Genomic DNA, 21881 nt, shown 5'->3' with positions numbered 1-21881 from the left:
TCACCTTTAATGGCTATATCAACAATTTGCACTAACCCACTAAGCGTTATGGGGAGCAATCAGTATATGTGTTTCCAACAAGTGCCTGACTTTATGCAACTCACTAACTCATCGAGTCTGTCCACCATGCCTATTAATCACGTGCCGTGTAACCTTGACAACGTCCCTGTAAGCGGAACTCTGCTTCGCCATTCCCCCGGCGAGCAGTGAACGGCTCCGGATTAATTCCTCACCCCGGTAAGCGCCAGCATTTCTCTGAGTTCATGCGTTCAGTCCGCGCCTTCCCAGCAGACTAGTAACGCTTTGCATACTCTTTTACCCCCTGATCCAGTCCTGCCACGGACTCGACGCCACAGCGCGAGTGCCTGCTACCCCACGCCGAGAGTTGAAGCAACACGGCTGTCGGGTAAGTTTCTAGATTGGTCTTTGCTTTTTGTTTTTTGCTTTTTGCTCTAACCTTCCCGGCCCTGCGGGGACAGTTTTTTTAAAGGCTCTCTCTATACTTCTTTACATTTAGAGTTACTTTCCCGTCTGATGCTTCTACGGACCCCCGACCAATAATTCATTAGGCGGTTCCGAGTGATACCTCGGTAAGTCCCCTACCATGCGGTGATTTTTGCACTTTTTGTAAAATACACTATCAGTATAATAAGACCCTAATTTTAATTTACAGATCGACTACCGATATCTACCCTCCACCTAACGGGTCCCTTTGCACACCACCTCGGTGGTAAGTTATAACCTCTCCAAGTTAGACTTTTTAACCGGTATATTTGGTATCCATGGATTGGATTGTACAGTGTCGATCAACATATTAGCGTTTGTTGCTAATTCACGTATAGCTCATTGGTATTTTGGATGGGTTGCCCAAGTGCGGTGAGACCTATCTTCAGACTGCTTCCCTCCTTTTTTGTGCATAATGTTTTCGATTGAGGATTATCAATACATCCATTGGTTGAACAAGTCGTACTCGTGGCGACACATTGTTTGAATTATATGCATTCAACAAGATTTTGCTAACTGTCAGCCACTTTCATCAATAGATTGGTGTGTTTTTTAAGCCTGAGTAATATATGGGAATTTCTTTCCCCACACTAATACGTGTATATTTGTACACTAACTAGGTCACGTGCCCCCATCTCCCCAGTCCTGAAGAAGACCCCACGGCAAGATTCAAACCCACATCTGCGAACGAGGGTCGAAACGCCGACATCATTTTGGTTTATGCAGTCAACTCCACACCCTATTGCTCTCATTAGTTGTGCTTTTGGAGTATGATTTTTGTGAAAGAATTTTTATGAACCTGTTGGTCGTTTTGTATGGGTACATTGATATGTAACTACATTGAATTACTCCTATTCGCCGATTTTTACTGTCACTGAAAACCCTCTTTTCCTTCACCTATTACCCACACGTATCACAAACCCTCCCCCCTTTCCCAACCTTTGGGGCACTACTAAATAGTCACTGATCAATGTATGTTTAAAGTGACGTATATACATGATACTAGCACATTGTGAATAAAACAATGTGTCTTTATAAGATAGTGTAGGGCTGATTTTGTGTCTCGTGCAAGATACCCATGTACTGGTCCAATCTAATTCTGTGATTGGCCTGGACGAAAGGTTATTCCAGAATTGTGTGATTGGGGCAGTGAGGCTAGATTGTTGGGGACGACTGAGTCTATAGAGGAAGGAAACCTGATGGCCTAGTCTGTTTAATCTGGCAAGGTATGATGGGAGGAAGGGTGGTGTCAGGGAGAGTTTGGTTTTGGACAGTGCTGTTTTTACGTTTAGAAAGTTGTAAAATTCAATTGGTTCAAGATCATATTTGATTTGCAAGTCGCTGAATGGAATAGAGTATGACCCCGCAAATAGTTGATATGGGAACAGTATGCCTTTTTTGATCCATGACGCATTGTGTAGAGCAGAGGTCTTCAAACTTTTTTGCTCTGAGCCCCCCCTTAGCAAAATCTTTTGAAGTGAGGCCCCCCTCCAAAACTATATTGCAAAGATTTGGATAGTAGGAGGAGGGATGATCGTAGATGGCAGCAATCATGAGATCATTTTTGGGGTACTCGTCTGCAGTTTGTAATCCACACTAGATGCAAGCTTATAAAAAAGCAACAGCATCAAACAAGAACAGAATTGAGAAAAAAAACTACTGCCCATAATTTCCGTGCTGTGGGGCCCAATGTACTCCACCTGCTGCACTAATGATGGTGGGGTACCGAGCAGCAGGCTATCTCCTCTTCTTTCACTCCTTCCCCACCATGTGTGACCATCATTTCAATCTTCAAATAAGGCTGGTTTGTTTCTGGACGAAAATGAGCTGCTGCACACTGCTCCCCCACCCATTTTTAGTGCCAAGGGTGCCATCTGCCCTAATGCTATGAAGGAAAAGAAACCCCCATGCCCACTTAGTATTGCAAAACATTCATAATTGATTGATTGGGCCCCTGTGTAAAAGTGTCACTGTGCCCATTTCACTAATTATAGGTACTGCCTTACTGATGCTTCTTATGTTTACTAACATGGGCTCCCATCTCACACCATCCCTCTCTCTCCCATGTCTCATCATCCATCTCCCTCTCTGATGCCCAAATCAAGGTGTCTCCTCTGCTTAATTTTCCCCTCCCTTGGGCCATCATTTTACGGCTCAAAGAAACACTGGCCCAGCAAGTACTCCCTGCAACTGCAGCACCAATGATACCCACAGCTCTCTGAAGCAGGCCATCTTCTCTGCCTAATAAACAGGGCTTTTGCTTTCAGGCCAGATGCCCAACGCAGGCTTTCTGCTTCCTCATGCGATAAAAACAATGAAAAAAAGCACATTTGGCTCCCTCTTCCCCCTCTGTTGCTTAGGCCCTGTTCCGTGTGTGCTCAACACTGGTGACTTGGGCCCTAATGCTAACAAGGAACATGCACCCATGTTCTTTTTCATAGGAAGACTGCCATGACTGGTGTCCGGTGCCCACTCAAAGATGGTGTGTAGGTCTCCCGTGCTTAGAAACATGTAATAGGGAACTAAAGAAGAAACATGCCTTCTCACCAAGGTGCCTGCTACCTGAAAGAAATGTGTGCAACAGCTAACCACCACATTTAAAGGCTGCTTTGGGGTTAGTGTAGCTTTTAATGCAGTCACTCAGCTTAGTGGTGGCAAATATTTATTCAGAGATGTTATATATGTGTCTGTTAAAAGGAGTGCACTCTTTAAATGGACACTTATTAAAATATTTTCACTAGACATAATCTGAATGCTTATTGCTAAAAGGTGTATTCTTAAAGCACTTATTTTATATAGGGGTCCCCCCTGCAAACTACAAGCAGCCCCCCCCCCCCACCTCCTTCACCCCACCAACGCTCCAGACCCAGTCCGGAGCTCTCAGGCCCTTGGGCCTGCCAAGTGCCGGTGGGGGACCTCGAAGCTCGGGTCCCCCGCACCGACATGGTTGCAGGGGCTTGTTTACGCCACTGGTACTCAGAGCTTTGCTAGTTCTTGACTGTCCTTGCATTTGATACGATTAAGTAAAAAGTTGACAGCCAGACACATATTTGTAAGTAACCTTCTACATATACAGCACTCTCTTACACATACATGCATGCACACACACAAGCACCTCCTCTCGCACACAGTAAATAACACTTACAATTATGTAGCTTTCTCTGAGACAAGCATAAGCAGGCATAGATTTTAAATAACCCTGCTACATACATAGCTCTCTTTCATACACACCAACACCTGCAATCACAATTAAACAGAACCAGAATACATAACTTTCAACAGTAAAGTGCAAGTAAAATTCGAAGAAAAAAACGCACTTCCTTCACTGGAATACAGAGGAGAACAATCCAACCCTTAAAAGAGAAATTAATAATTCCTTATCGCAGTTTAAAGATTTTATCAATGGGCAAGCACAAAGGAGGAGAAAACACTCTCATATGGGTGCAATCAGATTTTTAAATACTGGTCCTAGAACCTGTGAGAAAAGCAATCTTCCATCATGTAATGCAATTGCTTTCGATGTTTACCTTAGAGCGTTATGCAGTCAATTTAAAAATGCTGGCCAAAGCAACTAACGCTTTCCAGGCATATACTAAGCATGTCCTAATTAATGATGTGCTCCTCAAGTAAGATGAAAACTTTGCAATGCTCCATCTTTGCCTCTATTTTACAGGAAACAGCCCTCTTCGTAAAACAGAAAACAACAATAACTCGTCACCATTGAAACAGACTGTATGAACACCACACTGCCCTCACTTTGCAGTGTAACTGCTTCATATAAGTGAAGACAGCCTGGAAACGCGCCTTTCCCGCTTCCAGGCTAGCTTCATTTACATGTAATTGTAGGCCCATTTGCGCCCCCCTGGGAACACATCCACGCCCCCCCAGGGGGGCGCGCCCCACAGTTTGAAGACCTCTGGTGTAGAGGTTTACCCTTGTACAAAATGTTACGGTTGTTCCATAAGGATTTCCATTGTGAGCCCCGTATGCTGTTTTCTAGGATTCTGTCAAACTTTAGAAGAGCAGATTTGGTATTATGAAATATTGATTTAGAGTGGGTTAGTTTGTTTAGATTTGACGAGAGAGACGCGCTAGGGGCAATACCGTCTAGAATTTCTTTCTCGATTTCTAGCCACACTGGAGTATAGTCAGGTGAAGGTGCGAGCCAGTGGGCTCCCTGCTTGGCTAAAAAGGCGGCTTCATACCTTTTAAAATCTGGCAAATTGACCCCACCTGCGGTTTTATCTAAGCGTAGCTTTTTTATGCTGATTCTAGCCCTTTTCCCTTTCCAAAGGAAATTTGAGATAGCCATGTCTAATTTGTGGTAGAAGTCTGGTGTAAGGGTTAGAGGGAGCATAGATATGAGGTAATTAACTAGAGGTGATATCATCATCTTGATGGTCTCAACTCTGCCCCACCAAGTAATGAAGCGAGGGGACCAACCCTCTAGTTGGGTCTTGATTTTGCTTAAAGTTATCTTTTCATTCCGTTGGAGGGTCTCCATAAGGGAGTCACCGAATTCAATACCTAGGTATTTCACAAACTCTGGTTGCCAACAGAGACCTGAGTTTCCCAGCACTTCTTTGGGCGTTAAAATATTGAGTGGCTTAACCTCTGACTTATCCCGATTGAGTTTGTACCCTGAATGGGTGGAGTAAGTGTCAATGGTAGTCGTTAGTGCAGGGATGGAGGTATCTGGTGATTCTGTTACAATCAGGATATCGTCCGCATAGGCGGACAGTTTGACACACTTATCCCCAAAGTTCACACCTGATATTTTCATTTATTTTAATATTAGCAATTAGGGGTTCCATTGCCAAGAGAAAGAGTGAAGGGGAGAGGGGGCAACCCTGCCTCGTCCCTTGTTCCAGAGAAAAGGGGTCCGACAATGAACCATTTATAGCAATGCGTGCGGATGGTGAAAGGTATAGGGCCATCACCAAATCAGTAAAGGTTTCCCTAAGGTTAAAGACAGACATACAGCTCTTGAGGAAAAGCCAGGAGACTCTGTCGAACGCCTTCTCTGCGTCGAGAGTAATAGCTACGGTGGGGGCTGCGAGTAGTCTGGCTTTTTCAATGACGTGACAGAGGATCCTTGTATTATCGTTAGACATATGCTGTTTCATGAAACCTACTTGTGATGTACTAATTAGCTTTGGGAGTTGTGAGTTTAGCCGTGTGGCGAGAATCTTTGCGTATATTTTGCAATCTAAGTTAATTAGGGAGATTGGCCTGTAATTTTTGGTCAGCAGCGGGTCTTTACCTTCTTTAGGGATGACTATAATGGTAGCTTCACTCATCGATTTGGTTATACCTTTCGTTACGCTAAAGGAATGGAATAGTTTTAGAAGAGTCGGGCTCAGGGAGTTCGTGAGTTCTTTGTAAAAGCTGGCCGAGAATCTGTCAGGGCCCGGTGCTTTCTTACATTTAAGGGTTTTAATTGACGCTGATACTTCCTGTAGAGTAAGTGGAGAGTTCAGTGTGGCCTTGTCAGCATCGTTGAGTTTAGGAAGGCCCAGTGAGTTTAGGTACCTGTCACACTCTTCCGAGTTAAAGTCTAGATTATTCTTGTACAGGTCTTGGTAAAATGATTTAAAGGTATGGAGAATTAGGTCCTGCTTCGTTTGGATGACATTGTTATTATCTTTAACTGAGGCGATGTTGAATTGCTTTTTTGTATGTTTTAGATATGATGCCAAAATCTTTCCAGCTCTGTTGCCCTCACAAGTCCTTAGAGCCTTGAACTTATTGACCCAGACCCCGCCCTTCTACTGAGTATCGAGTTGTATTCATATTTCAGTCTAGTGAGGTCATTTAAAATCAGAGAATTTTGAAGATCTGCCATATGAGCGGTTTCTAGGTTTTTAATGTTATCTTCCAGAGTGGTCAATTCCTTGTTTAATTTTTTGTTAGCTTGTGCTCGAATGCCTATGATTACCCCTCTCAAAGTGGCCTTGAGTGCCTCCCATACAGTCGCGATTTCCGATTCAGGGGTGTCATTTTGTTTGAGGTAGTCTAGGATGGCAGCCTCGATCTTTTGCTTGTTTTCCGGTTCAGAAAATATTTCGTCATTGAATCTCCATCTCTTAGGGGGGAGAATGGAACTGGAGCCCACTAGTTTGGTCTGAATGCTTGAGTGGTCAGAAATCAATTTGGGGGCAATACTAATTTCCTCGATGAGGTGTGTGAAGGGGCTATTAATGAGGATATAATCTATCCTCGAGTAGGAATTGTGAGGAGGCGAGTAGAAGGTGTAGTCTCGGCCGTCAGGATGTTGGAGTCTCCACGAGTCGTGTAGATTGAAACTGGAGCATAGACGGTGTAAACTAATATGCGATCGTGTAGGGTGGTAGGAGCAATTCGATTGACGGTCGGTGATTGGGTCTAGCGGCAGGTTGAAGTCACCTCCCACAATTAGTAATTCTCCCTGGGGTACGCATTCTAGGGTCGGGGCTAATGAATACCAGAACTCTGGGTCGTCACTATTGGGGCCATATATGTTCATGACGTGGATATGATCTTCGTTTCTCTGAAGGTGTGCCATGATGAAGCGGCCATCGTCATCGTGAGTGTGTGAAACTACGGAAATGTTGGATTTCTTAGCTATTAGTGTGAGGACCCCCCTCTTTTTGCTAACTGCTGGAGAGCAGAGATTGTGAGAGATCCAATGTTGGTTTATAAATTCAGCGTCATCCTTTGACAGTTTAGTCTCCTGCAGGAGGAGGATGTCGCACTTGGATTTGGACAGGTACTCCAGAACTTTTCTCCTTTTGACCGGGTGGTTGAGGCCTTTAACGTTGAAGGAGACAATATTAAGGCCCTCCGAAATATAGTATTACGAGTCATTGGGTACTAGGCTGCCGCTCTTGTTCAGGTGGCATATTGGTAAAGATTAAGATAGAGAGTATTAAGTGAGTGTTGAGTATGAATGAGTGAGCTGTTTCGCTGGGTAGGCTCTGTCTCGCATGTGCTGCTGTTACAGTGGTATAGGTTGAGCTAACGTATTTTTAGTTTGTGTGGAATATGTTACTGTGGTCTATTTTGGGGAATAGGCTGATAGTATGGTTAGTTAGACCGCCATGAGTGCTCTGTGGGGGCCTATTTGAAATATCGGTAATTAGTACTTTTGTAGACATATAGGTGAGAGAAAGCATTAACCATAAACACAGAAAGCATACTGAAACAATCCAGATTTTTTTCTTCCCCTTTTCCCCCCTTCCCCCCCCTCCTCCCTTTATTACTCCCTCTACTTCCCCCCCCCTCCCACCTCCCCTCTCAAAAGAACTTAGGAACTGCGACGGCATTACCGTCCCCCTGCGACGCAGGAAAGGGTTTAGAATGGTGGATGTAACAGGAAACAATAACCAACTCTTTAATGTACTTTGCTAAGCGTCGTGAAGGACCAGCTGTATATAGTAAGCTGTATATAGTAAGTTGTGAGTCAGTGATCATGGGGAAGATCATGAAACTTAACTATACAGTGTAGGGTATAAACTTATTAACTAAAAGCTTGCTAACCATGTCTGTTCAGTCGTGCCTACTATATAGACTTTGCATGTCTAAGACATGCGCAATTGAAAACAAGATAACATGAGGAAACTTTCTATAGATACAGACATAATCCCTGAAAATCTCTAACACCCTGGTAAGGTAATGGTGGTAATGACTATGGAACAGAGCATTTGCCCCGTTTTCGGTTGAAAGAACACAAAGCAAGTCATGTGCTATGGCATGTGATAGGAAAATTAATGGATGCGTGAGGTGACCTTGGGCATGTACACTGAGTGGTCTTACCTGACGGAGTCAAACAATTCAATTCGAAACATCAACAATAACTGAGTCGGAAGAGGCAGCAGGATGATCGACTGCTAATAGATGATTACTAGGTTGACTTTCTATCTACGGGAATAGAACCCGATCAATAAGATCATTAGAGACATCAAGATTGAGGCTTAAGGCTATTATGATAGAGTCTCCCTTGACCAGAATCCGAGTTTATATTTTTTTGCGAGTTTGTCTTCCGCTTGTTTGATGTGCTGTTGGACGAGTCCATGTTCTGCGGTGGAGAGTCTCCGATGAATTACGCCAATGCATTAGGGTCCGTGAAGAATTTCGGTTTGCCTTGTATGGTGATTCTGAATTTCGCCGGACCAGCAAAGGAGTACTGAATACCTTTCGATCTAAGTTTTTCTCTCAGGGCCAGGAAGCCCTTCCGGACTTCGAGTGTGTCTTTCGAGTAGTCCTGGGTGAAAGTTATGTTATGTCCCTCCCAAGTGACCTTGTGGTTGCGTGTTGCGAATTGAAGTATATCCTCGGTATGTTGGTACCTCAGCGGCTTGCATATCAGTGGACGCGGGCCTCTGTATCCGTGAGGGATGTAACTTGGTACCCTGTGGGCTCTGTCGAGTTCAAATTCGTGGGGGAAGGAAATCCCTGTTATTTTCGGAATCCAAGCTTCTAGAAAGTCTACACAGGAATTTGCGTCTTTCTCTGCATTTTCTGGGATTCCAAAAATGCGCACGTTTCCCCTCCTATTTCTGTCCTCTAACTCCGAGATCTGGCGTCTGAGCTGGGCTGTTGACCCCTGGAGTTGCTGTATGGAGTTGGATGCAGTATTGGTTCTGTCTTCCAAGTCGCTAATTCTTTGTTCCGCTTCATCTATGCTTTTGTGTACAGAGCTCATGTCAGCTCTAATTGCAGTAAATTCCAGCTGCATAGAGTCAGTATTGGATTTGGTTGATTTTGCTAGGTTGTGTACTTCTGCTAGTTTTCTCAGGATTACTTCTAGGGTACTACTAACGTCTGCCTTCGATTTAATAGGAGAGTCTGACAAAGAGAGTTCATGCTTCACCTTTTTGTTGTTTTTCTTCTCGTCTCTTTCCCGCCATTTTGAAGGAGTTTCGTGTTTGGTTGGCGCTACTGCGATGGCCCTCCAGTTGGCAAGAAGGACAGGACGACCTGTGGGGTGTTAGGGCACTGGTTATGTTAGATTGTCTAACAGAGACCCAAAGGCTGTGTCTTAGAGCTCAGAGTGCTGGCAGATTATGTCGGTGTGCTCCAGTGATGGTCCGGACCTCTTGCGCTAGTCCTTTGGCTTTCTATTGGTATGTATGGTAAGCTAGCACTACCCAAAATGACACATTCTTGAATATTGGATATTGCTCATTTGTCTTGCTCTATTTGTGACTGCATCCATTTGTGCCACTTGTAGCATTAGGAATGGTAGGTTAAGGTAGGGCACCTTGGTTCTGTAGGGCTTATTTTTCAAAGTTCACAGTTTTTAAAGTTCACAGTTTCCTCATGTCTTTCTTATTTTCGCGCCGAAAAAGCTGATAAAATTTTACCACAGTCGCCATTTTGGGGTCAGGCGCTATTGAAGACAGGCTCCCTCGAATTTTTGGCACTTCGCAGATGGTAATACACTCCCTTTATCAGGGTTCTCCTCTAGATAGGTGTGGGGCAGAATCGCTAGGCTGTTGGAGCATTTCGCTGGATATTAGCAGTGTAGCAGTACATTTGTAGCGCGCTATGAATGAGGCAGATAACGGGCGGCCATCTTAGGGACAGACAAAGCAGCCGGGCATAAGGAGCAATTCTCGATGAATTTACCAAAAACCGGATAAATTGCTTCACTCCGGAGATTCAGCCACTAATGGACGCATCATCTGAGGCTCACCTCACCTTCGTGCGTGGCTCTTTGTTCCGCTGTTTCCCAACATGCGGCGTACACCCTGTCAGCGCGCTGCTCCGAGCCTCATCTCCACTCGCGTTACATCAAGTTGGGAAAAAAGGTACATCCCGCGGGTTCTAGGAGCTCAAACTCGAACCGAGTGTGCCTCAGCCGGTCCGGAGTTCGATTCTTCCGTCCATGCGGTTTCAGAGTCGGTATTATTGCCCCTGAAGTCGGAAAGTTCGCTCCCCTGCGCAGCAGTGAACAGGCTAGGCGGCCATTACCAACGCCGTCCATGCCACGCCCCCGAGATGGACTTTTATTTAAGAGTTAAATACCTCAGTGCTTCAGTTCTGAACCTGTGTGACCGACATGGGTTATACATCTGAATGGAGCACTGCACATTATCAAGCTTTGATATCGGCAGCCTAATAATAATGCTAAATAAACATAGCCTTGCCTTAACTTTAAAAAAACACACACAACATTTAATTATTGCAGACATTAGTTAAAAGCGAACTCAAGGCTGAGAGCTACTCTGAAGGTTTTTGCGAGCTACTGGTAGCCTGCAATCAACTTTTTGGAGCCACTTATACACGCTCACAACATTAGAGTATCTACTCTTTTTTTCTTGTGCAGTATGTCAATGACTAAGAGCTGGCAATGGAAGCCACATACATGTTTACAATAGATCATGATTTTCATAACAACATTATATTATCTCACTGAGATTTCCTCATGACAACAGCCAAACATATTTGAGATTTAGTAATGTATACATGGTAAATACTTATATAAATGCTGTTAAAAGCATCTGTTAACTGTGTTACACATCTGCTATTGTTAGGAAATAACGTGAAAGATAGGCTAAAAGTTAGTTTCTGACTTTGTGCTTGATGTTTTATAAGCCAAGTTTGGTGCAATTCAGGATGCTCTACCTCAATTGAGTAATAATTTGAGGGTCTATATATTGGCTTCACTATATAGTTACTACATAGAGCCTAGCAGTCGTTTAAACTGCTAAATATAAAAACAAAAAAGTAAACTTCGAGCGCTGCATCCACGAGCAGACATGTGATTGGTGTTTTTGTACCTTTAGTCATACCTAGACAAGTAGAAGTCCACTACTAGAAAAAAACAATAGAAGATCTGCTTTTGTATGTAGAGCATGAAAGTAAAAAAAATGTTTGATTAGTTTGAAAATATTGAGAGCAAACCTGAAGGAGTTGGAAGGGAGGACAGATACAGGAGTATGCAACCAGTAGGCAAACATGCAACGTGAAAAGCTGTACTGATGTCGAATACTATGTAAAACAACTATTATTTAAGAAAACATGCACTCCTTGTCAAAATTCATAAACATTTAGCATGAACACCATAAGATCAGAACTAATAAATTATTCAGATTTTATGCACTTATATGGCATTAAAAGACACATAAATATGCTTTCGAAAAGTTTGTTGGAACTAAGGGGTCTATTAGGATGGCTGGCAGACTTTCGTCCACCTGCCACCCTATCAGTGCTGGGACCGGCCGCCAGTGGTGTGGCGTCCCGCAACAGCAATTAGGATGCCACCGCCGCGGTGGCATTCCCCATCCACAACATTGTGGCGGGCAGTGCTCACAGCACCGCCCGCCAAGATGCTGTGGATGCACCTTGTGCATTTACATGCACATTGTGGCAGGCACTGCTCGGTGCCTGCCACGATGTTCATGTAAATGCAGGGGAGTACCATAGGTACCTCCAATGTGCACCCCCATCCCCCAACACCCTGGGGGCCCGCAACGGGCCCCCATATTCAGGAACTGCATGTCTTTCGTTGCCGCCATGGAAAGGCACATCTCCGCCTGCATTATAATATGGATGGCGGTGTCTTGCAGACACCGCCACTATATTATACCCCTTCTACGCCCGGTCGACTTGTCTCCCGGTTGATTGCCGGCGGACGGTCTTTCCGGCCGCCTGGGTCCCCCCACCATCGTAATATGACGGGGTAATGGTAGGCGGGCGGGGAGGAATGACGGTGGTGATCCGCCCGCTATTCTAATAGACCCCTTTGTGCCCAGAGTCAAAATGGGAAGGGTACAGTGTAGTCATTCAAGGAGGTGCAAGGGACAGTGTTTCACAGTCAGTGAAATATTTTTTCTAGCAAAAAGAAAGAAGAAAATAAAAGCTTTCAATAAACTAAGGATTGACACCAACTAGAGTTTAGAGGAGTTGTTAAAATGAAGGAAGTCTTCCTTTAGATAGATTTCCATGATTACTCTCGAGGATTTTGGTAAACCCAGTAAAGCTTAAAAAATGTCAATCATAGTTGTAAGTATACGAATTTATGTTTCCAACTTTTGTAAAATTTTAGTTAGGTGTTATAAAGGAGAAGATCAGTGGGGTTTAATGAAGGTACTAATCTGTTTCCAATGCATCTTTGGGCAGATTAATTCCAAAATAATTGTTCAATGCATATTTTAATCTTCAATTAGAGTATTTACAGTTTTGGAGCTCCACTGAATACAATGGAGTGACAAAGGCAAATAGTGGCTACTAGAGAAATTCTATCCCAAAATTACAGTGATTATCTCAACAGGACTGCCAAGTATCACGCATCAGGTGTGACTCTAACGCATTTCAGTGTGGTGTTCTGCATCACCGCATTGAAATGCATTGTCACACATTTAAATGGCACTGTCTCACTCTGCTGTACCAATGCTGAAACTGTTTGCCAGGCTGCTAGCGCGCGCCAGCACTGCTGCTCCCCGCAGAGACTTGCCAGCAGGCTCAGTAAACAGTTAATAAACTTATGCTGCCTGCTACAATGTTACTTCTTTTAGCCCTGCTGCCTCTGGCCTTAGATATTCCCGCCCGCGCTGCTGGCGCTGTCAGGCAGTGAGGTTGGATTCAGGATGCGGTGGGGGACTCCACTGGAATGGTGTGTGCGGAGTGCTGTCCACATCCCAGAGATGCAGCATAATAAGTGCACTGCTGGATGCGCATATTACCGGCGTTGGACCGGACGGCAAGAATCAATACTCTCAACATCATGGCCACGCATGAGTTGAAATCTCGGCCATTGCGGGCAGCAGCAGTGATGTGCGGGCGCGACCGGTGTGGCTCACCGCCATCGCATCAAACTCGCGCTGAGAGACAGAGTGCCAGAGAAATGACTGTGGGCTCACTGTGTGTGTGTTACAGACTGCATTACAGCACACTGCAGTGCACTGCTGCCGTGGTGTTGAATATGTTTTGAGATTATAATTAACAGTTTACATGGATCTTATATTATCTGCGATGCTGGTTTCAGCTCTGCTGCGCTTGGCTCGCTGGCTGCAGCAGTGGGGCGGCATTCACGTGAATGCAGCTTTGTGTCCATTTTTAGAGACAGGACAGGACTTCGCTAGGGGTGAGGGGAGAACGGCTGGCAGTTATGTTTTTTAAGGTAAAGTTTGTCAACCCACTGCTGCTTGCAGCCCCACCAGTTGCCTCCCCTCTCATCTTGATGCCTCACAACTGAAACGGCTGCTGGAGACTCGTTGCTGTAGCTCACAGTACCTCCCAGTAATATACAACCTTTTTAGAAATAAACCTTTACGTTTGTAGCGTCAGACTGTATGTAGCTCACTCTCCTCAGGCTGAGCTGACAGTGTTTGGGACCGGCTGCCGGAGCCTCATCACGACTGTGTTTCACAGTCACTGACACTCTCCGGTCTCATCCTTCTTGTGCTGCAGTCAGCAGTGAGCACCTTCATTGCCTGTTTGTTTTCTGCCAAAGGCACAATTTCATGAGCGATCCAGGACTGCCACGAGTCTTGAAAAGAGTTGTAAAGTAGGATTCGGACCATCTGGAGAGTTGCTTAGGCTGGCGAATAAATTTACAGAAGAGCTAGGCATTCACTGTCAAGACTCCACTGAGCGTGTGCTTGCATTTCCACCCTAAGGTAAGCCGCTCCTTTACAGCCATCTGACAAAACGTGTTTTTTTTACCAGCTGTACGTACATTTAAAAAGGTAAACATTTTTTAGAACCTTAACAACATATTTGCATAAAACACAAAATATCCAGTTCGGGTGGCTCATCCTTTGCATAGAAGGGGTCACAATCTTCTTCAAGGCCACAGCTGTGCTCAACCGCTACCACGTAAAAATGATGGTATACAATTAAGAAATCAAACCTGAGAAGCTCAGAGTTCACACACTTCTATAATCACATTGGATTCTCTTCAGACAGAAACGGAGGAGAAGGTCAAAGGGAGTAAAGAATGAGACAACGGAGTGTGGACATGAGAGAAAGTGCGAAACAAATTGAGGAATGAAAGGAGTGAGTGGCAAGGAGGGGGAGACTCTAAGAGTGCGAGACTGGTACAAACAGTGAAGGCTTCCAGGTTCAACTTATGAATCCTCTGTGGATCAGAGGATCAGGTCTGATAGGCAACTATCAACATCAACTGTTTGATGGTTATAGGCTATTGCAGTTTCTTCAAGTCCCCTTTAAACCACCACCTGTAACTAAAGGGTGTAATTCACTCGCAGTAAAGTGTCACTCGTAAGCCTTGAAATGTCACACATAAACGCACTGCACACATTGGAATGTCACACATAAGCCAACCAAACCTTGGCAGCTATGTCTCATTGTTTTGCCATGTTTATTCGGAACATTGTACACTCGGAGGAAAAAATGTTCTAATAGCTCTAAAGCCCTTCTGCCTTGGGCTCGACCAATTGTTAATGGCCCTCTCCCTTGTTATAGGCACACACATGTGTCTTGGGCTTATTATACCCTGCACAGAGAGCCTTCAGAAGTCCTTGAAACTTGAAATGGTTTGTGTATGCTTAAGTGTGGAAACTGCTAAAAGAACATTTCAATTACCTATAGTAGAGGGAAATATAAGTTGAACCAACAACTACGTTTATGAATATCACACTTAGAAACAAAAACATTTTTAAGGCAATTAAAAAAAAATGAGGATGTGCAGTTGTGTTTGACAGATAAATAAAGAAGCCACGTACCTTTTGTATGAGCTCTTCCCGCCGCGTATTAAAAGCCTCCAGCTTTTCATTGATCAATTCATCTAGGACTCTTCCATCTGTTAACGTTTGGGCCAGTTCGCGAATCTGATTCCGATTGTCTTCAGGATGACTCATTATAACTTCTAGGGACTAAAAAATGTTTACATGAGTGAGGTATCACATATTATCAATTTCCCTAAAGCACTTAAAATTCATAGGAAAAGAATGTGGTTACTAAGATAGTTGATGAAAGCCAAATGTTTATGAAAAAATAATTCAGTTTAAAAGAACTCAAAACCTAATATAATAAAAATCAACTATAGAAAGTCATGCTTGATTGTTCTCAGACTTTGAGTAGCCTTTTTATTTTCCTGCTTAATTACAGTTTTGCTGAATTGTTATGAAACGTAAACATTGTATGTGTGTGAAATGGACTGCAGACAATTATCAGCAATATGAATTCCACAGTAATTTGTTTATGCCTTAGGTTTACTTAGTGTTCTAAAAACGTCCAATGTGTGATAAGGGAGATGCCAGTTAAAATATGCTTCAGAGTGGCTGTTTGAGCATTTCATTTACATGAATTGGCTATGCAAATATGATTACATAGGAGCTGATTACGATGTTGATGGGTCCGACACCGACTTCAAGTCGGTATCGGACCCACCACCCACCGACATCTGCCCCTGGGATCTGCCCCCCGCATTATGATTCAGCTGGCAGAGGCATCGGGTGGAGGGACCATCCTCGTCACTTCTGACATGGTCTAGGAGCCTGTCAATGTGTCGTAATGACACCTTAAACGCCTAATGAATGCGACTCCACTGTCAGGATTATGATGCCATTTTCTGACAGCCTTTCCATGTCAGCCTTTCTGTCATGGAAAGTCTGTCGGAAAATGATCTCCCCCGGCCCTCTGCTATGGGCCCTGGGGGGATGTGCCCCCTAAACAGCCCAGCACCGTGTGGCAGGCACCATGAGGTGCCTGCCACACGGTGAAGGGATGTTTACAGATATCCATTTCAAAATGGCAGCTTGTGCTGAGGGTCTTTTCTGCACGCTGCACAAGCTGCCATAATGAAGTGGATGTTTCCGAGTCCCCTATGAGCAGCTGCATCCAAATTGCGAAGTTCGAACCGCAGACTGATGGTCGGGCGGTTCCAGACCGATACACTTTGCCCAACATCATAATCAGCCCACAAATGTCCCATTTGGTATTTCAACGAATGCTTTAAAACCATAGTTTATTAATCTGGAAACCTATTTTTAAGGGAAAATATCCTTTAGATTGAAGCAGCAATACATTTCAAGAATGACATTCTCTATACAATATTTTTTTGACAGGTGATAATTAATTCTATAAAAAGATATATATTAGGTTGTTCTCCAATACTTAATCCTGTTCTTAAGAGCTGTGTTCCTGCCAGGATTTCTTGGTAATGGCATCTATGTATGTATTTGATTCGCATTTGAATTTTTTATGTCAATGTATCTTTTGTAAATATCATGGGAATATTACACAACTGAAACACTGCAGGCTGAAATTCGACCATCCAGCAAAGTGTGCCAGTGGGTTCCCAAAATGGGTAGGAGAGAAGTAAATATACGGTGAGAGTCACAAAATGTCATCAAAGACTTACAAATTCTAAGGTTTTGGATTAAACAGATGTACAGTTCATCCAACTATTTCAATTTTGCATTCATAGTTTAATTGAGCAACTTCACTGGCCTTGTCAGTAATCTTCTTCCCTTGCTGCATAGCTCCGCCTGATAGCTGTTGCCCCTTGCAGGCTCCCGGACCCTCTGCTTTTTGGTGGTTCAAGGCCCTCCTCCACCCGCAGGCTCCAGGTGTGCCTCAACCCTGGAGGACTAGTGGGGAGTATCTTTGCTCTGCTGCTGGTCTGCCTTATGTCCTTTGCTTGCTGTCCTTTTGCTTCCTGCCTTTCTGCCTCCTTTCTCTGATTTTTTGCTTTTTTGCTTTTTTTCACCCTTTTCTTCGTGTTTTTCACTTTTGCTGTTCTCATTTTTTTCCCTCGCTTTGGGCTGTGCCTCTGCCACTGCTCAACCCTAAGGCCCGCCCCCTTCGTAACACAGCATTTCCAGCTGCTCGACTCCCACCTGTCCAACCCCCCCCTCCCATTACTTAATGGCAGCCCCTGTGCCAGAAAAGGAAGAACTTCAGGGACCTTGTCAATGATCTTCTTCCCTTCCTGCACAGTACCGCATGGTAACTGCCACCCCTTGCAGGCTCACTGACACTCGCTAGTTGGTGGGTTGAGGCCGTCCTCCACCCACAGGCTCCTGCCAGCGCCTCATCTCTGGTGGGCTTGTGGGAAGCTCTTTGCTCTGCTGTTGGTCTGCCTTCTATCCTTTGCTTTCTGTCCTTCTGTTTTTTGCCTCTTTGCCTCTTTTGCACTCTGTTTTGCTTTTTCCACTCTTTTCTTTGTTGTTTTCACGTTTTCTATTTTCACCTTCTTTTGCTATTCTGCTCCTTGCCCCTGCCTGACCCCCATGGCCCCGCCCTTTTCCTAATGCCGCGTTTGCCGCCACCCAGCTGTCCTTCCCTCTCCTTCACACTACTTAATGGCTGTGCACAGCACCAAAGGCACACCACCTGCACCCATCTGTGCCTGGATCGTGCCCCATGCCACGGACCCTGGTTCTCGGACTTTCCACTGGTACGATGCCAGCTCCATCCTTGCCCTGATCACTGGACACCATGCCACCTCCCACCTCACTTTGTAAAAAGGCATCCAAGCACCTTTCTCCTGCCAAAGCTGCAGCTGCTCTCTCACCCACCTCTGCACTCCAGCTCTGCCCAGCACACCCACTGCAAACCTGACTGGCCCAGCTGCATCCTCCTGAACATGTGCCCCCTCCACAGAAATGCCACAGCAATCTGGGACCTACTTGAATCTATCTCCCCCGACATCCCCTTCCTTATGGAAATCTGGACGAACGCCGGCTCAGGCCCGACATCGCCATTGTCATTCCTGAAGGCTACAAGATCGCCCACAGGGATCACACCAACCAAACCAAACCAACCAAACTGGAGGAGGCATTGTCTCAGGACTGCCTCCGCTTGACCACCCACTTGACTCGGATGTCCCCACGGCAACCATGGAACACCTCCACATTCAGGTCCAGACCACCCCCAACACCACCCTCAGCTGGACCCTCATCTACTGACCTCCTGTCCCGTCCACACTTCACTAATGCCATTTTTCACTTTATCAAACCACAGGCTCTCGTATCCACGAGAAATCCTACTCAGCGGCCTCAACTTCCACCTGGGCAACCCCAAAGATGAGAACACTGCATGCCTCCTGGAGAACCTTGCCAATACCAGATTCAAGCAGTTAGTCACCTCTCTGACCCACGCAGCAGAGGACATGCTGGACCCTGTCTTCTCAGCCAGTGAAAACATCACTTACAGACACGCAACCGACCTCCTCTGGACCGCTCACCATTGCGCTCACTTTGCCTTCACCAAACTCACCATACACCAATGCACCCACTGCCCACATTGCAACTGGAAAAAGGTCACTGAAGAACATCTCCCAGTCTCCCTTAGCTCAAACATACCGCCTACATTCATAGATGCGAATACCTCCGCACGCAATCTCCAGCGTGGACATACAATGGCTCTAACGCGCTGGCGCCGCTCACAACAGTAACCGGCAAGCAACACTTCAAGAAAGCCTTCTGATTAACTCCTGCCCTTCATGAGTAGGCTGCTCAACAAGAGATGGAGGAACAACAAAACGCCAGAAACCCACACAGCCTTCAAAGCCACTGTCTATGCACACCACACCTTCCTTAAAAGCACAAAAACACAGCCCTTCAAGTCAGAACCAACGCAAATGTACAAAACAGCAAAGAACTCTTCACCATCATATAGGAGTTCATCAAACCCCACAGCAAGACTACAAAAGTCCCACCCTCCAAATACCTCTGCAACAGACTCGGCACCTACTGCTACCACAAGATCAAGCAGATATACAATAGGTTAGACACCCAACACCCACACATCCTCCTGCCACCACCTCACACGATGACGATGCCCCTCAACATATCCTGAAACTTGCTCACCACAGATGACACTGTCAAGATCATGAAGAGCATTCACTCCAGAGCCCCCTTGGGCTCCTGCCAACACCACATCTTAACCAGAGGCACGATCACCCCCGAGCTATGCCTTACCATCAACTGCTCCATCGAAACTGCCACTTTCCCTGATGACTGGAAACATGCTGAGATCAACCCTCTGCTGAAGAAACAGTCAGCCGACTCGACAGACCTCAAAAACATCAGACCCATCTCCCTGCTCCCCTTCCCAGCCAAGGTCATCGAGAAGGCCATCAACGTCCAATTCCAAGTTCATCTAAACAAATCACATCCTGGACTCTTCTCAATTGGGCTTTCAAAGAAACCACAGCACTGAGACTGTCCTCCTCTCCTCCACCAATGATATATGCTCCCTCCTCGACTGGTGAGAAACAGCAGCCCTCATCCTCCTTGACCTTCAAGCTGCCTTTAACACCATCCCTCATGTTATCTTAATCACTAGACTCCACGACGCCTGCATCCACGACAAAGACCTGGACTGGATCTGTTCCTTTCTCACTGGTAGAACACAGCGAGTCAGACTTCCCCCGTTCCTCCCGGAACACACAGAGATCAGCTTTGGATTGCCTTAAGGCTCCTCCATGAGCCACACGCTTTTCAACATCTACATGGCCCCACTCACAACTATCGTCAGGAGCCACGGACTCAACATCGTATCCTACCCCGATGACACCCCGCTGATTTTCTCCATCACCAAAGAGCCCACCATCACCAGAAACAACTGCCACAATGGATTGAAGGTCGTCACCACCTGGATGAGAGACAGCTGCCTCAAGCTCATCTCGGACAAAAGCGAAGTCCTCATCCTGGAGCCCAAATACCTCCTACTGTGAAGACTCATGGTGACCTGCCGAGCTTGGACCCACTGACCACAACACAATTTCGGTATCATACTGGACATCTCGCTCACAATGAACCACTAGATAAACGCCATCACCTCATCATGCTTCCACACTGCTTTGGAAGGTCTGCAGATGGATCCCTACTGAGGCCCATGAGACGGGTCACCCACGCACTCATCAGCAGCAAACTCGACTACGGAAATGCACTCTATGAAGAAGCCACCCATAAACTTCTGAACATGCAGAATGCTACAACGAGACTCGTCCTCAACATCTCCGCCGCAGCCACTTCTCCCAGCACCTACGAGAACTCCACTGGATCCCAGTCGACAAAAGAGTCACCTTCAAGCTCCTCACAAATGTCTACAAAAGCCCTACATGATGCCGGACCAGCATACCTAAACCATCGCCTCTCATTCCACATATCTACCAGATGCCTCCGCTCAACTGGTTCTCGGCACTATCCCTCAGATCCGCAAGACCACGACCAGAGGAAGATCCTTCTCCTACCTCACCACCAAATCCTGTAACGCCATGCCTCTCCACCTCAGGCTCTACCCATCTCTGACATAATTCAGGAAGGATCTCAAGACCTGGCTCTTCAAATGAACCACAGCATCTGGTATATTCCATATAGTTACCCCAATATAGGGTCAGATAACATCATAACCTTTCAACGATATTATTCCCTATATTACATACATAAGGGTTCTTATGGACTGACCTTTTAAGAAGATATGACAGTGCACACAGAACAAAGAAATGAAATGAAATGAATGAATGAAAATGAAATGAAAATGTATTTATAGAGCGCATGGCTACCCTAGAGCGCCCCAGCGCTAAAATAAACACAAAACCACAGCAGTGTGCACCAGGAAAATTAGGTGTCAAGAGGGAAGAGGTGGGTTTTCAAGGCCTTGCGGAATTTCCCAAGGCTGGGCTCCTTGCGGAGCTCAACAGGAAGGGCATTCCACAACTGCCCAGCGTTTATGGAGAACCGATGGCCGCCGGACCTTGCTTTCTTCGCTCTGGGAATTGCCACCAAATTACCGTGATCAGAGCGAAGGGAGCGTGGCGGCTTGTAGGGGCAGATCAGGTCCTTCAAGATGGGTGGGCCTGAGCCCTGAAGTGATCTGAACACTATGCACAGGGATTTGAACTTCACTCTTGCCCGAATCGGCAACCAGTGAAGGGCCTTAAGGGCGGGTTTGGCCGAAGCTCTTTTTGGAGTTCCGGTGAGTAGCCTAGCGGCCACATTCTGCACTCTCTGAAGCATGTTGAGGGTCGATTCAGGTGCAGCAAGAAATAAGGCGTTACTATAATCGAGCCTGGAAAGGATCAGGCCCTGCACCAGGAGCTTCCTTGAGTTGGGTGGAAGAAGCGAAGAATTTTCCGCACTGACCGGAGCAAGCCATAACAGGTCCCTGCAACTCTCTTGGCCTGTGTTCCCATTGACAAATCCGGTTCCAGCCAGACCCCCAAACTTTTTATAACATCCTTTGGGTCAGGGGGGGGGGGCACCCAGGCAGGGGGGCCACATAGGTTTTGGGAGCGAGGTGTACATGTTGCCAAGAAGCATCAGCTCCGTCTTGGTGCCATTAAGTTTGAGACGAGAGTCTGACATCCAAGACAAGTTTCCAGAGAGACAAGAGGCAAACTTTTCCCCATGGCTTTCTAGGAGCGACAGCGAGACGATCAGTTGGGTGTTGTCTGCATAGGTCACTATTTTCACCCC

At 45.7% G+C, this 21881-nt stretch overlaps 1 protein-coding gene across 1 annotated transcript in view; it reads right to left on the bottom strand.

Moving 5' to 3' along the window:
- DMD (dystrophin) overlaps window positions 1–21881 on the bottom strand; it is a 4652165-nt gene that overhangs the window by 4435469 nt on the left and 194815 nt on the right. The window contains exon 6 of the mRNA XM_086934537.1: window positions 15177–15326. The gene's annotated coding sequence lies outside the window, so the exon portion shown is untranslated. The remainder of the gene's footprint in view (window positions 1–15176; window positions 15327–21881) is intronic.

The sequence above is a fragment of the Lissotriton vulgaris genome, chromosome 8 (assembly GCF_964263255.1).
Source record: "Lissotriton vulgaris chromosome 8, aLisVul1.2, whole genome shotgun sequence".
NCBI classification, from domain to species: Eukaryota; Metazoa; Chordata; class Amphibia; order Caudata; family Salamandridae; genus Lissotriton; species Lissotriton vulgaris.
This window is presented reverse-complemented; position numbering and strand designations above follow the sequence as displayed.